The sequence below is a fragment of the Semicossyphus pulcher genome, unplaced genomic scaffold (genome assembly GCF_022749685.1).
Source record: "Semicossyphus pulcher isolate SPU_LCO1_2020_fin unplaced genomic scaffold, fSemPul1.0.p SCAF_9, whole genome shotgun sequence".
Lineage (NCBI taxonomy): Eukaryota > Metazoa > Chordata > Actinopteri > Labriformes > Labridae > Semicossyphus > Semicossyphus pulcher.
Window position 1 is genome coordinate 10,061,964 of NW_027211770.1, and position 10,364 is coordinate 10,072,327.

The window sequence follows — 10,364 nt, forward strand, 5'->3', positions numbered from 1 at the left end:
AACGTCTCGTCTTTGGTTGGGCATTTTTGCCTGAATCTGAAGGGATGGTGTGGAGGAACAATAAGCAACATAAACTCAGACATTGCTTTTTAACCATTAGACTATCAGGAAACCCTGTGGAAGAAATACACAATTTAGTTCCAGAGGTCTGCATCATGTTAAGTTGGGAATCTGAACTCGACGTTAAACAGGAACCTTAATAAGGAACAGAAAGTCTCTGGTTGGGAAAGTTACCTTAAAAAACACATCAAAATCCTCAGGATATGAGGTTAAATGAACAATATATTCCAGTTCACAGATTGCTAGGTTGGATTATGAGTTGGGACCCAAAATGGGTCGCAGGCCCTCCTCTAGCCGGTCTCCACATGACGAGAACGCTCGTATGATTTAATGATCCTGGATCCCAGGAAGAAAAAAAGTCATTTTGGTCGGGGGCTGAGAAGTTTTAAGAACCTTCCCCCTCCAAATACTGTCTGTGTAATGTAGAGTAAGAAGAGTGGTGGGCTTTGAGCTTAACCTGCAACCACAGAATGACTTCAAAAGGATCACGGCGCACTAATAGGTCAAAGCCTGATGTAATCTTAATGGAAAGCAGACCAGACTAAACGAATGAAGAGAAACAGATGGATGGAGCTAGATTAAGTGTGACTGACCACAAACAGAGAGAGAAAGAGGGTGAGAGATGGAGGAATGAGAGAGTTTAAAGGGGGGAGAGGGGGGAGAAAGGAGGTACAAACACAATGAGGTAAGGCTGCAAAGGAGGGAGGAAAGAAGAGACGGGAGATGAAGACAGGAAGGAGAGGAGGAAGAGGGGAAAATAAGGGAGAAAAGAGGGGAAAGTTTTGAAACTAATAAGTGTTGGGTTTGTCAGAGGAGAGAGAAAGAGGGAGAGAAATGGAAAAAAGTGTGAGAGGGAGCAATAGACAAATGCATGACAGCGTATCCAACCCTTACAGTAGGGAAGGTATCCGTCCGCTGACCGCAGCCTGCAGGCCCGATGAAGTGTGACCGTCTGGTGGTCGGACTGGACCTGAAGATTTTCCGCTGTTGCAAAACACTTCCTGCCTGCTGTTTTCATGTAATGTGACCGCTCACAGTTTGCTCCCCTGCCATACTTTAAGTTGTACAATATGTTATTTCTATGTTCCTCCTCGTGCCCACAGATTAGACTCCTGGCTCTGCAGGCCCCTCCAGCCTTGGACGGACTCCACGTACGCAGAGAACCATTTGACTGTCCAACATGTGTTAGTCTTCAGATTGAGTGGTGCTCTCCGCGGGGGGAAGTCTGGGCAAGACTGACGATGATCAGAGCTACAATCATATCTGACAAGGTGATGTGTTGTTCCTGTGCTGTCTTTTAGGATCTCTGCGGGACGACTTGATGAGCCGGATATTAGCCAAGAGAATCAATGAACCTACGGGGAATTAAAGAGGAGGAATAAAGAGAAATGAAAGAAGAGGTTTTCTTTGTTAAACTCATACAATATATCAATAAAACACGCCATATTTTTCCTCTTAGATACTCGACTTTCATAAATAAGCCAAACCAAACACTTCTGATTTTTAAAACTCTTAAATCTTTGAGTCCTATAGGAGCTCGATTAAATTCACCCTGCTTTCACTCATTTCGGTTCCATTCACAAACTGGGCTGCAGGGTCGGGTTTCTGCTCCTCGTCTGCCAGAGACCTGTCTGTGGCTGCTGTGGTATTCCACGCTGAATGAGTCATGTCTGGTGGTTATTATGGGCAGGCGTTTGGCTCCCCCCGTCTCTCACCCCGTCTAGTGGCAGCTGACAAAATTACATCTCTTTTGAGCCCGGTCCAGCCGAGATGACTAAAGGATCAGGTTCTCAGTTAACCAGGCAGGATGAGTTCAGGAAACATTTTTGGTTAGTGGTGTAAGACGACAGTGAGGTTTTAACTTCTTTTTATAATGGGGTCAAAACTAAAGGAGGCAGTGTTCCTCTAAATCTGAAAACTATAAAAAGTATTTGCTCCTATTTAAACATCCATGACTGAGATGTCTGTTGGTCAAAGACCAGCAGATGTTTTTGTTTGTTTGCCAGAGGCTGACAAAGTGTTGTGGTCCTATATTTGGCCAGAATGCAGGCTAATAAAAGATGTATGTAATTTAGTATAAAACTCACTTTTAAACCACGGATTACAAAATAAGTATGTTCCACTCATATAGCACAGCGATAAAAGATGGTTTTAAGGACAGGTTGGTGGGTGAGTGAAAATAATCTTCGACACTGGAGGCCTGAGTTCGTGCTCCACTGCGTACAAGTGAGCAGTGTTTCTGTAGATAGGAAGGAGTAGTTTGATATTTTCATAATTTGCTTTCTTCCCATTAGATCGATTCCACTTTCACATCTGTCTGTTAAAAATAAAACTACTGTTAGCTTACCTAAATATAGAGACAAATAAGGGGGGAGGGAAAGCCCTGACCTCACTGTGAGGTGTGAGGAGCCCTGCTTGTAAACAGTGATACCACAAACCACTGAGACCACACTGTGTTGTTTTTCCTTCTTTCACATGAGACATGATGTGTTTAGTAGTGAGCTTTAGTGATGCTGGGAGACAGATAAGTGGCTGTTTGTGAAAGCTTCATGCACAAAAGTGAGAGTAAAATCTTGAAGAAAGCGCACACTGGTAAGTATATTTCCCAAAATGCTGACCTACTCCTTGACTTTATTGATAAGGATGACAATTGTTTCTGTTTCTTTCATGTTATTTATACGTTTATAACCATCGCCAGATATTTAAAGCTCACCTTGTTCACGTCTACTGTCCAGATTTTCACTGTTGGGAATCTTGATCTCAGCATTCATTGGCACATACTTTCTAACAAGACCCAAATAATTCTGTCTGCCTGTCCGCCTCTCCGTCTCTCTCTCTCTCTGCCTGCCTGTCTGTCTGTCTCTCTCTCTCTCTGCCTGCCTGTCTTGTGTGTCTGCCTGCCTGTCTCTCTGTCTGTCTCTGTATTTCTTGTGTTTTCAGATATGAGTTAAAGCCATTTCCTGGTTGAGACTGAGAGAGAACATGTGTGTCTTCGGTCTGTGTATGAAAAAGAGAGGCGGTGTGTCGGAGTCTGTGTGCGTGTGTGTGTGTGTGTGTGTGCGTCTGTGATGGGTTTACCATGTGCAGAGTCCCTGTATGGGACTGAATGAAGTCGGATATGAGGGAACCTGTCAGGTGTGGGCTACTGTCGGAAACACTCCTCCTCCTCCTCCTTTTTACATCTGAACATCGTACAGGACATCCTGGTCATAAATTGTTGGTATGTTAAATATCACTTAAAGTTACAATGTTTCACTTTTGATCCAGCATCTCAGGAACACCTGGGCAGCACTTCCTAAAGTTGTTACAAACTTCCACTCGGGCTCTAGAATGAACTGATTAAATATTGGTGGTTAAAGGTCAAAGGTCAAGTTCACTGTTACCTCTTAAATGACATCTTTCATTCACTAATTATAACACAATTTCACATAAAAAAAGAAGACGATGAAATCAGAAGATTTGTACCCAAAAGGTCAAGGTGACTGGATGGATGTCATTACGTTGCATTACGTTCCGCCTGCTTTTGCTCTCCACACAGACAGTTTTTCCTGTATACGCTGCAGCCTGCTGATACGTGATTGGTCAATATTATACGGACTACAAGCGTAGTTCAAACAGAAACCAGAAAACCTGCCATCCCTAAAATCCACGTCCCTGCCTACAGATTCATTTTGATGTACGATCTGTAAACAGAGATTAATCTCTGCTAAAGACTGGTTAAAGATACAACAAACCCTCATCCCCTTTATTTAGATCGATTAAACCACCAATATCAGACACTTCAGTCAAACAGTTTTAAAAAGCACAGTCTGAAAAATGAAATATGAATATCCCAGTGTGTATTATTATTGGAAAAGTTTGTTCTTTAACTGCAAAATAATGGATGAAGGAAAATTATAACTGTGATTTATCACTGGGGAAAGTGAATACATTTACTGTTGTTGGACAAGCTGTTAAAACGATCAGTCTTCCTGTCAGCTAGAGGTCACTTGAAGCTCTTCTGTTAAAGAAGGACAAAAATATAGCTGCTGGGTAAATTTATTTAAAGTATATTTTTGTATTTTTTTTTTTACATGTTATTGTTGATGGAAACTACAAGAACAATTCTCCGGACAAACAGTAAATAATGCCACCCAAAGATCATCCCTGCTCATTCTGAAGCTGTCCCATGAATGAATAAGTACCACAAGCAGCATTTGAACCGTGTGAGGCCTGTAACAAGCTTTTGATCGCTCCTGTGTGCAGAGTAACGCCTGCAGGAAATCACATCTGAGCTCTGAAACTATTACGGCTGTAAATGTTAGTGCTAAAATATCGACCGCTGACTGCACTGTTAAAAAACGTCTAACTGTCGAGTGTCTAGTTTTGAGACTAAAAACAATGTAATCTTCTAAATCCGAAGCCCAAAATATCCAAAGATATACTTAAAGCTGTGGGGTGGTGCAGAGGGGGGGAGGGGGAGCGATCAGATTTGGATGGAGTCCAGCTCCACCCTGGCTCCCTCTGGCTACGCCTCTCGTTTCACGTCGTCCACATGGAGCTCGGTCCAGGACTTTCCTGCAGTCCTAACCTTAACCCCAAACCTATCATTAGTTTTTTTGGAGGGAAAATAGTCCACACAAGTCATTTTCTGGTAATTGACTGTGAGTAGACTTTAAATGGTCACACACGCACTCACACATGTACACACAAACACCGTCCCTCACACACACAGTGGTCGCGCAGCTGCGGCGTGTGTGATAATGAGACAATCCTTGGAGGGGCTCATCTGGACTGCGTTATATCATCTCTCTGGAAGCAATCCACGGCTCTAAAATAGGACTGTTTGCTCCCAGTCAGCTGCAGCATGATGTCATCCAATATATTTCCTACAATCAAGGAAAAAAAAAAGATATTTGATGACATGCGAATGTGCAAAGAGCAGCGGTTTCCTTAAATATGGAGATTCTTGTGGTGCAGACTAATTCGGAGCTCCGTCTGCAGCTGATGTTTGTCTACACAGAGACCTGCCATAAACACAGAGACTTGTTGCCTGAGCTCTTGCACCTGCTGCCTCCTATTTATCCAGTGGATCAACAGCTAATAAAGAACTGCAACTTTGCTTTTGACATGCAAAACACATTAATTATCAGCTTATTAATCTTTTGCTGTTGCTTTATGAATCTGGATGCTCAAAGAAAGTCATGAACGTGAAAAAAATACACAACATACATGAGAAAACTGCCTCTCAGGCTGGTGTTTCTCAGGCTCTTCCAGGTGTTCCACTTTTCTAATGAGTTTCACTGAGCTACTGACTTCATAGCACTCTCTAGGTGTCCCCCCCTGCTGTGGCTTGTATTACTAACCCAACATCTGGACTCTGCAGTTTTACAGTACATTTACAGTTTTACAGTGGAACCATATGCAGACAAAATATAGACTTATAATTGTTCACAATAGACACGTATCCGCCTCTTGCCTGTTATATTTTTTATTGTGTGATTAGGAATCTGCTGGTTTGTAGGTTAATGAGGTTCTTCTGTCATCTTTTCTGGCTCAGAGGATGTGAATATGTACGTATGAGAGTGTGACCGTGTCATTCTCGCCTTAAAAGAGCCTCAGATTGGCCGGGTCTGGTCCGTTTCCCTGGCAATAGCTATATTAAAGACTGCATCTGCGTGAGTGTGTGTGTGTGTGTGTGTGTGTGTGTGTGTGTGTGTGTGCGCGCGCGCGTGTGGTTTACTAGCCGGCTGTGGTGGTTCTCAGGGGACAGCCCTCTCCAGCTGCTGCTTTACAAGAATGTAACATCAAACACACACATACGCACACACTTAACACAAAGGTTTGACTTCACACATCTTATACCTCAACCCCCGGCCTCCTTTAACAAGTTCATCAAATGAACTCTTCTGCTCACTTCTTCTCTTGTCGACATGCCGCCGATCTTCACTCTCACCTCCTGCAGTCGCTGTCTACGATCAAGTGTACACACAGGACCAGAGCTGTTAATTAAAAGTCTGTATTCAAGTATTAAATGCTAAATATGTTGTCCAGTGCATGGTTCAATAAGCAGAAGAAAACTCCCTGCAGTATCAGCTCAACAGGTGTACTTCTGAAGGTGGCCCTGACCTTTGACCTCCCGGAGCAGGACAAGAAAAAGCAGCTCTCTCCTCCTGTTGCCAATAATTTAAGTGATACTTTTAAAGAAGGATTGTTTTCCCTCATCAAGCTCTGGTCTGGGAAAGTGGCCTCGCTGCTGCACCACAGTAGTAAAGTCATAAAATACAGCATGAAGTATGAAAGGTTTGGCTTTGACCTGACAATAAAACTGCTTTTACACTTTAATATTATTTATATTACACCTCCTCTTAAGCTTTCCCAAAGTCAAGCTTCTGGAAAAAGACGTTTGAAAACCAGAGTGCTGGAAGTCTGTCAGTGTCGACTATGAGTTTTAGCTTGGTACTTAGCGTTGAGTGCAATTACTGGGACATCAAATAATGCCAAAAGTGCATTTTTAAGGTTGATAGTTACATTTTAAAATGCATACATGCTCCCGCATGGCGCCCTGAAGGTGTCACTTTACCTTACATTGGTTTGTACCTTGGTGTTATTGGTGTTAACCAGAGGTGCCTCAGAAAGAATCCTTAAGGCCAGCTGGGAGGATGGACGCACCAAGGAGAGATCCTCCACCAAAAAGGCCCAAACTACACCAAACACCACCACTGCTCGCCCCTGCTCACACTGCACCAAACACCACCACTGCTCACCACTGCCCACGCTGCACCAAAATATGCGGCTCCAGAATCGGCCTTTTCACCCACCAGAAGACCCACAAGGACCAAGAAGGAGGACAGTCATACTTGACCAGGAGTGACCGCCGATAAATGAATGATGAATGCTGGTGTTAAGTTTTGGACAAATGTGGACTGTAACTGACTGGTGATCTCTGATGAGGAGGACAAGCCTGGATTTTTACAGATGATGTGGTTCTGTTGGCTTCATCAAACTGTGACCTCCAGCAGAAACTTGGATGGTTTACAGCCAAGTGTGAAGCGACTGGGATGGAGTCAGCTGTTGTTATCTGCTGAAAAACGGTGGATTGCTCCCTCCAGGTGGTGAGGGAGGGTGCTTTTACACCTGACAGCTTGGTTACGGACTTTCAGACTTTACTTTGAAAGTCCGGTTCGTTTGGACAGTTGAGAACACAAATTCGAACTCTGGTGCGGACCAAACTACCTGACCATGGTCCGCCTGAAAAGAAGGGACTCGATTAGTTTCCAAATGAACGACGGTCCGGTTCAATTCAGCTGAGAACATAATCAGACTTAAAGTAGGACCTAATATAGGAAGCAATCCAAAACACAGTGCATTGCAGTTGTTAACAGACATTTGCAGAGAACGCCACACGGCCAGGCAGCAAGATGAGTAGAGGACAAACGTGGGGATCTACGAGGTGAGGGCTCTAGAAATATCGGCTGACAAAACATCTTAAGAAATGCTTGTCGATACGCACAAGAACACGGAGGTATTCAAACAGTGAAAAACTAAAGGAGAATGGTCTGATTGGAAGTTGATCTATGTTCCATCTCCGGTCATGAGCTTTGGGTAGTGACCAAAATAATGAAATCATGGATACAAGCAGCTAAAATTAGTTTCCTCCGAAGGGTGGCTAGGCTTAGAGATAAGGTGAGGAGCTCAGACATCTGACGGGAGCTTGGAGCAGAGCCACTACTCCTTTGCATCAAAAGGAGCCAGTTGAGGTGGCACGGGCATCTGATTACGATGGGCGCCTCCCTGTATAGGTTTTCTGGGCATGTCCAACTGGGAGGAGACCCTGGGGTAGGCCCAGAGCTCGCTGGAGTGATTAAATTTCCCATCTGGCCTGGGAACGCCTTGGAAATCCCCAGGAGGAGACGGAAAACGTTCGGCGTGACCCAGCGAAAGAAAATGGATGAATGCAGGGACAAGACTTGAGGAAGTAACTGCCATGAGCAGCACTTTGTTTTGGTACAGATTACAAGATATTACTTGTTAATGAGTGGGCTTTAGAGGTGTGACTGTTTTTTTCCATCTGTGAGGAGAGCCAAGCAGCTTGTCCCCACCCTTTGTCAAGTCCTTATGCTAGGCTATACTGACAGTGTTGATGCTAGCTTGAAATTTAGCTTTCAGCCATGAGAGATGTATTGATCTTCTCACCCAACAAATTGCCCAGAAAATGAAGAAACAAGCTCCTTAAAATGTTAAACCAACTCTTTAAGCATGAGGTCATCAGCTCTAGTTGAAGATGTAACTTTTAACAGAGACATTATCAGGTGAAACTATTTGTTAATATGTTTTTTACGGCTGACCCACTGTGATGTCAGCAGGTTTATTCTTACATATAAACCTTGCCCACAGGTCAAGGAGGCTAACAGCTTCAATTCTTTCTTCAGCCCTACACATGGGTCTGTATGTGACTGACTGACTGTCTGAGCGACCGACTGACAGTACTATCACAGCCATAGAGAGAGAGAGTTGCGACATTGGACCTCAACTGACACGACTCTGTCTATACGGCTCTGGATACTTTGTTCGGGGAGCAGGTGGGGGTTCTCATCCGCTGCTCGTCCGCTGTCCTCACCTACGTCCACATTCTCGACACCTTTTTTGTCAGTGTTTTTATGTCTCGTGTCTCTGTTTCTCTCTTATTGTCCTTCTTTTCCAATGCAGATTGTTGGAAACACTTTTTCTGACTTGATGGCAAGTTTCTGTCAGTAGGTGTTTTTACCACCTTGCCTTTCCCTTTCTCTTTCTGTCACTCTCCTTCTCTCTCTCTCTCTCTTTTGCTCTCTCTGTAGTGATGCAAGCTCGCCTGCATCTGAGTCAGCTCATTATTACAACAGGGCCTAACAGAGTTTGGAAAATTCAATTGTATTTATGGTTATCTTCATGGAAGCAGTTGTAAGTAAATTTACTAAAATACCTTATTTCGAAAATCTCACTTTTGTTCTCTTTGGCGGCACCTTTGGCCATGAGCTGTAAATGCAGGTTTGTCTTTGAACCTCAACAGAGATCCATTCTACCTACTTGCTGACTGTTGTCTTTATCTGAACGTCAAATTAGTTGTTTTTTCTTGGACTTTCACCTGTTTTCTTTGTTGGTACAGTCTGTGGTTATTTTTGTTAATGTTGACTTGACACCTAGTTATTGATATCAAAAACAAATGCAAATGCATGGGCTTTCATCAGTAATAGGGTCTATCACCATCATTTTGATAAAGTAAATTCTACTGGTTATACTTCAAGTAAATTATTTTTTACTTGTACCAAGGCACTTTTTAAAACTGCAGTACTGATATTTTTGATTAAATAAAGATTGCGTATTTCACCACTGCCTTTCAGATTGCATCCATTTTTCATGACCAACCTTGTAAACATTTGTTTGTCAAGGAGACCAGACTGTTAAATACAAGTTTAAACACTTAGAAGTCAAAAGCATTAAAGTTACTTTTGTTTTCATTTTTGACATTTTTACACTAAGCTTGTTCAGCCCAACTGCTGCATGTTAGTGTGGCTCTGTAAATGATTACGACAGTGCTGCCAGCCTGGTTCAGATCTTTACACCAGTGAGGGAAAACAACATGAGTGGTAGGCCGACATGGTGGCAGATGAAGTGAAGAAGAAAGAGGGAGTGAGAAAGTGTTTGGGAGAGTTTAAGAGGAAGTTAAAAATACAGAGAGGTGAGCTGGTGAGTCAGTCAGGTGGTCAAAGTCGTTCCTGCCACCTCATTAGAGGCGATGACATCACAGCTGATTTCTCTTTTAGGCTGCTACTATAACGCTGAAGCGCTGCTCGGTTACAGGAGGGGGGAGCGGCTACTGACCACAGTCTTTAACGGCAGAGTCTGGGGAGCTGCTTTTATGTCGTCTATAACTCAGAGCGAGTAAAAAGGAGGCCGGATCCGCTCGGGTTGGAGAGGCCTGTTTGAGCTGAGTAATCACAGCTCCGATTTTTTAATATCAGTTTCTACTCCACATCATGAATGGATTGCAGGCCAGCTGCATTGAACTGATTTAGCTGTAACAAAGCCTGTTTCCCATGAGGATACAGCTCACATTAAAGTCTATGGAGAGCGTTCAATTTTTTTATACAGCAACAGAGTAAATATGTCACAGGTGAGCAGCAGTGCTTCCAAACTGGCCCTCAGTCAACTACAGTCAATCCTATACCTTTGTTAAGAGTCTCTCCATTCATCTTCTGTGTCCAACGTTCATTCAACAGGAAGCAGAGGAATAATAGTGAAGAGGAGTTCAGGGATCTGATTGGCTGCAGAAAAGTGAATTTTCT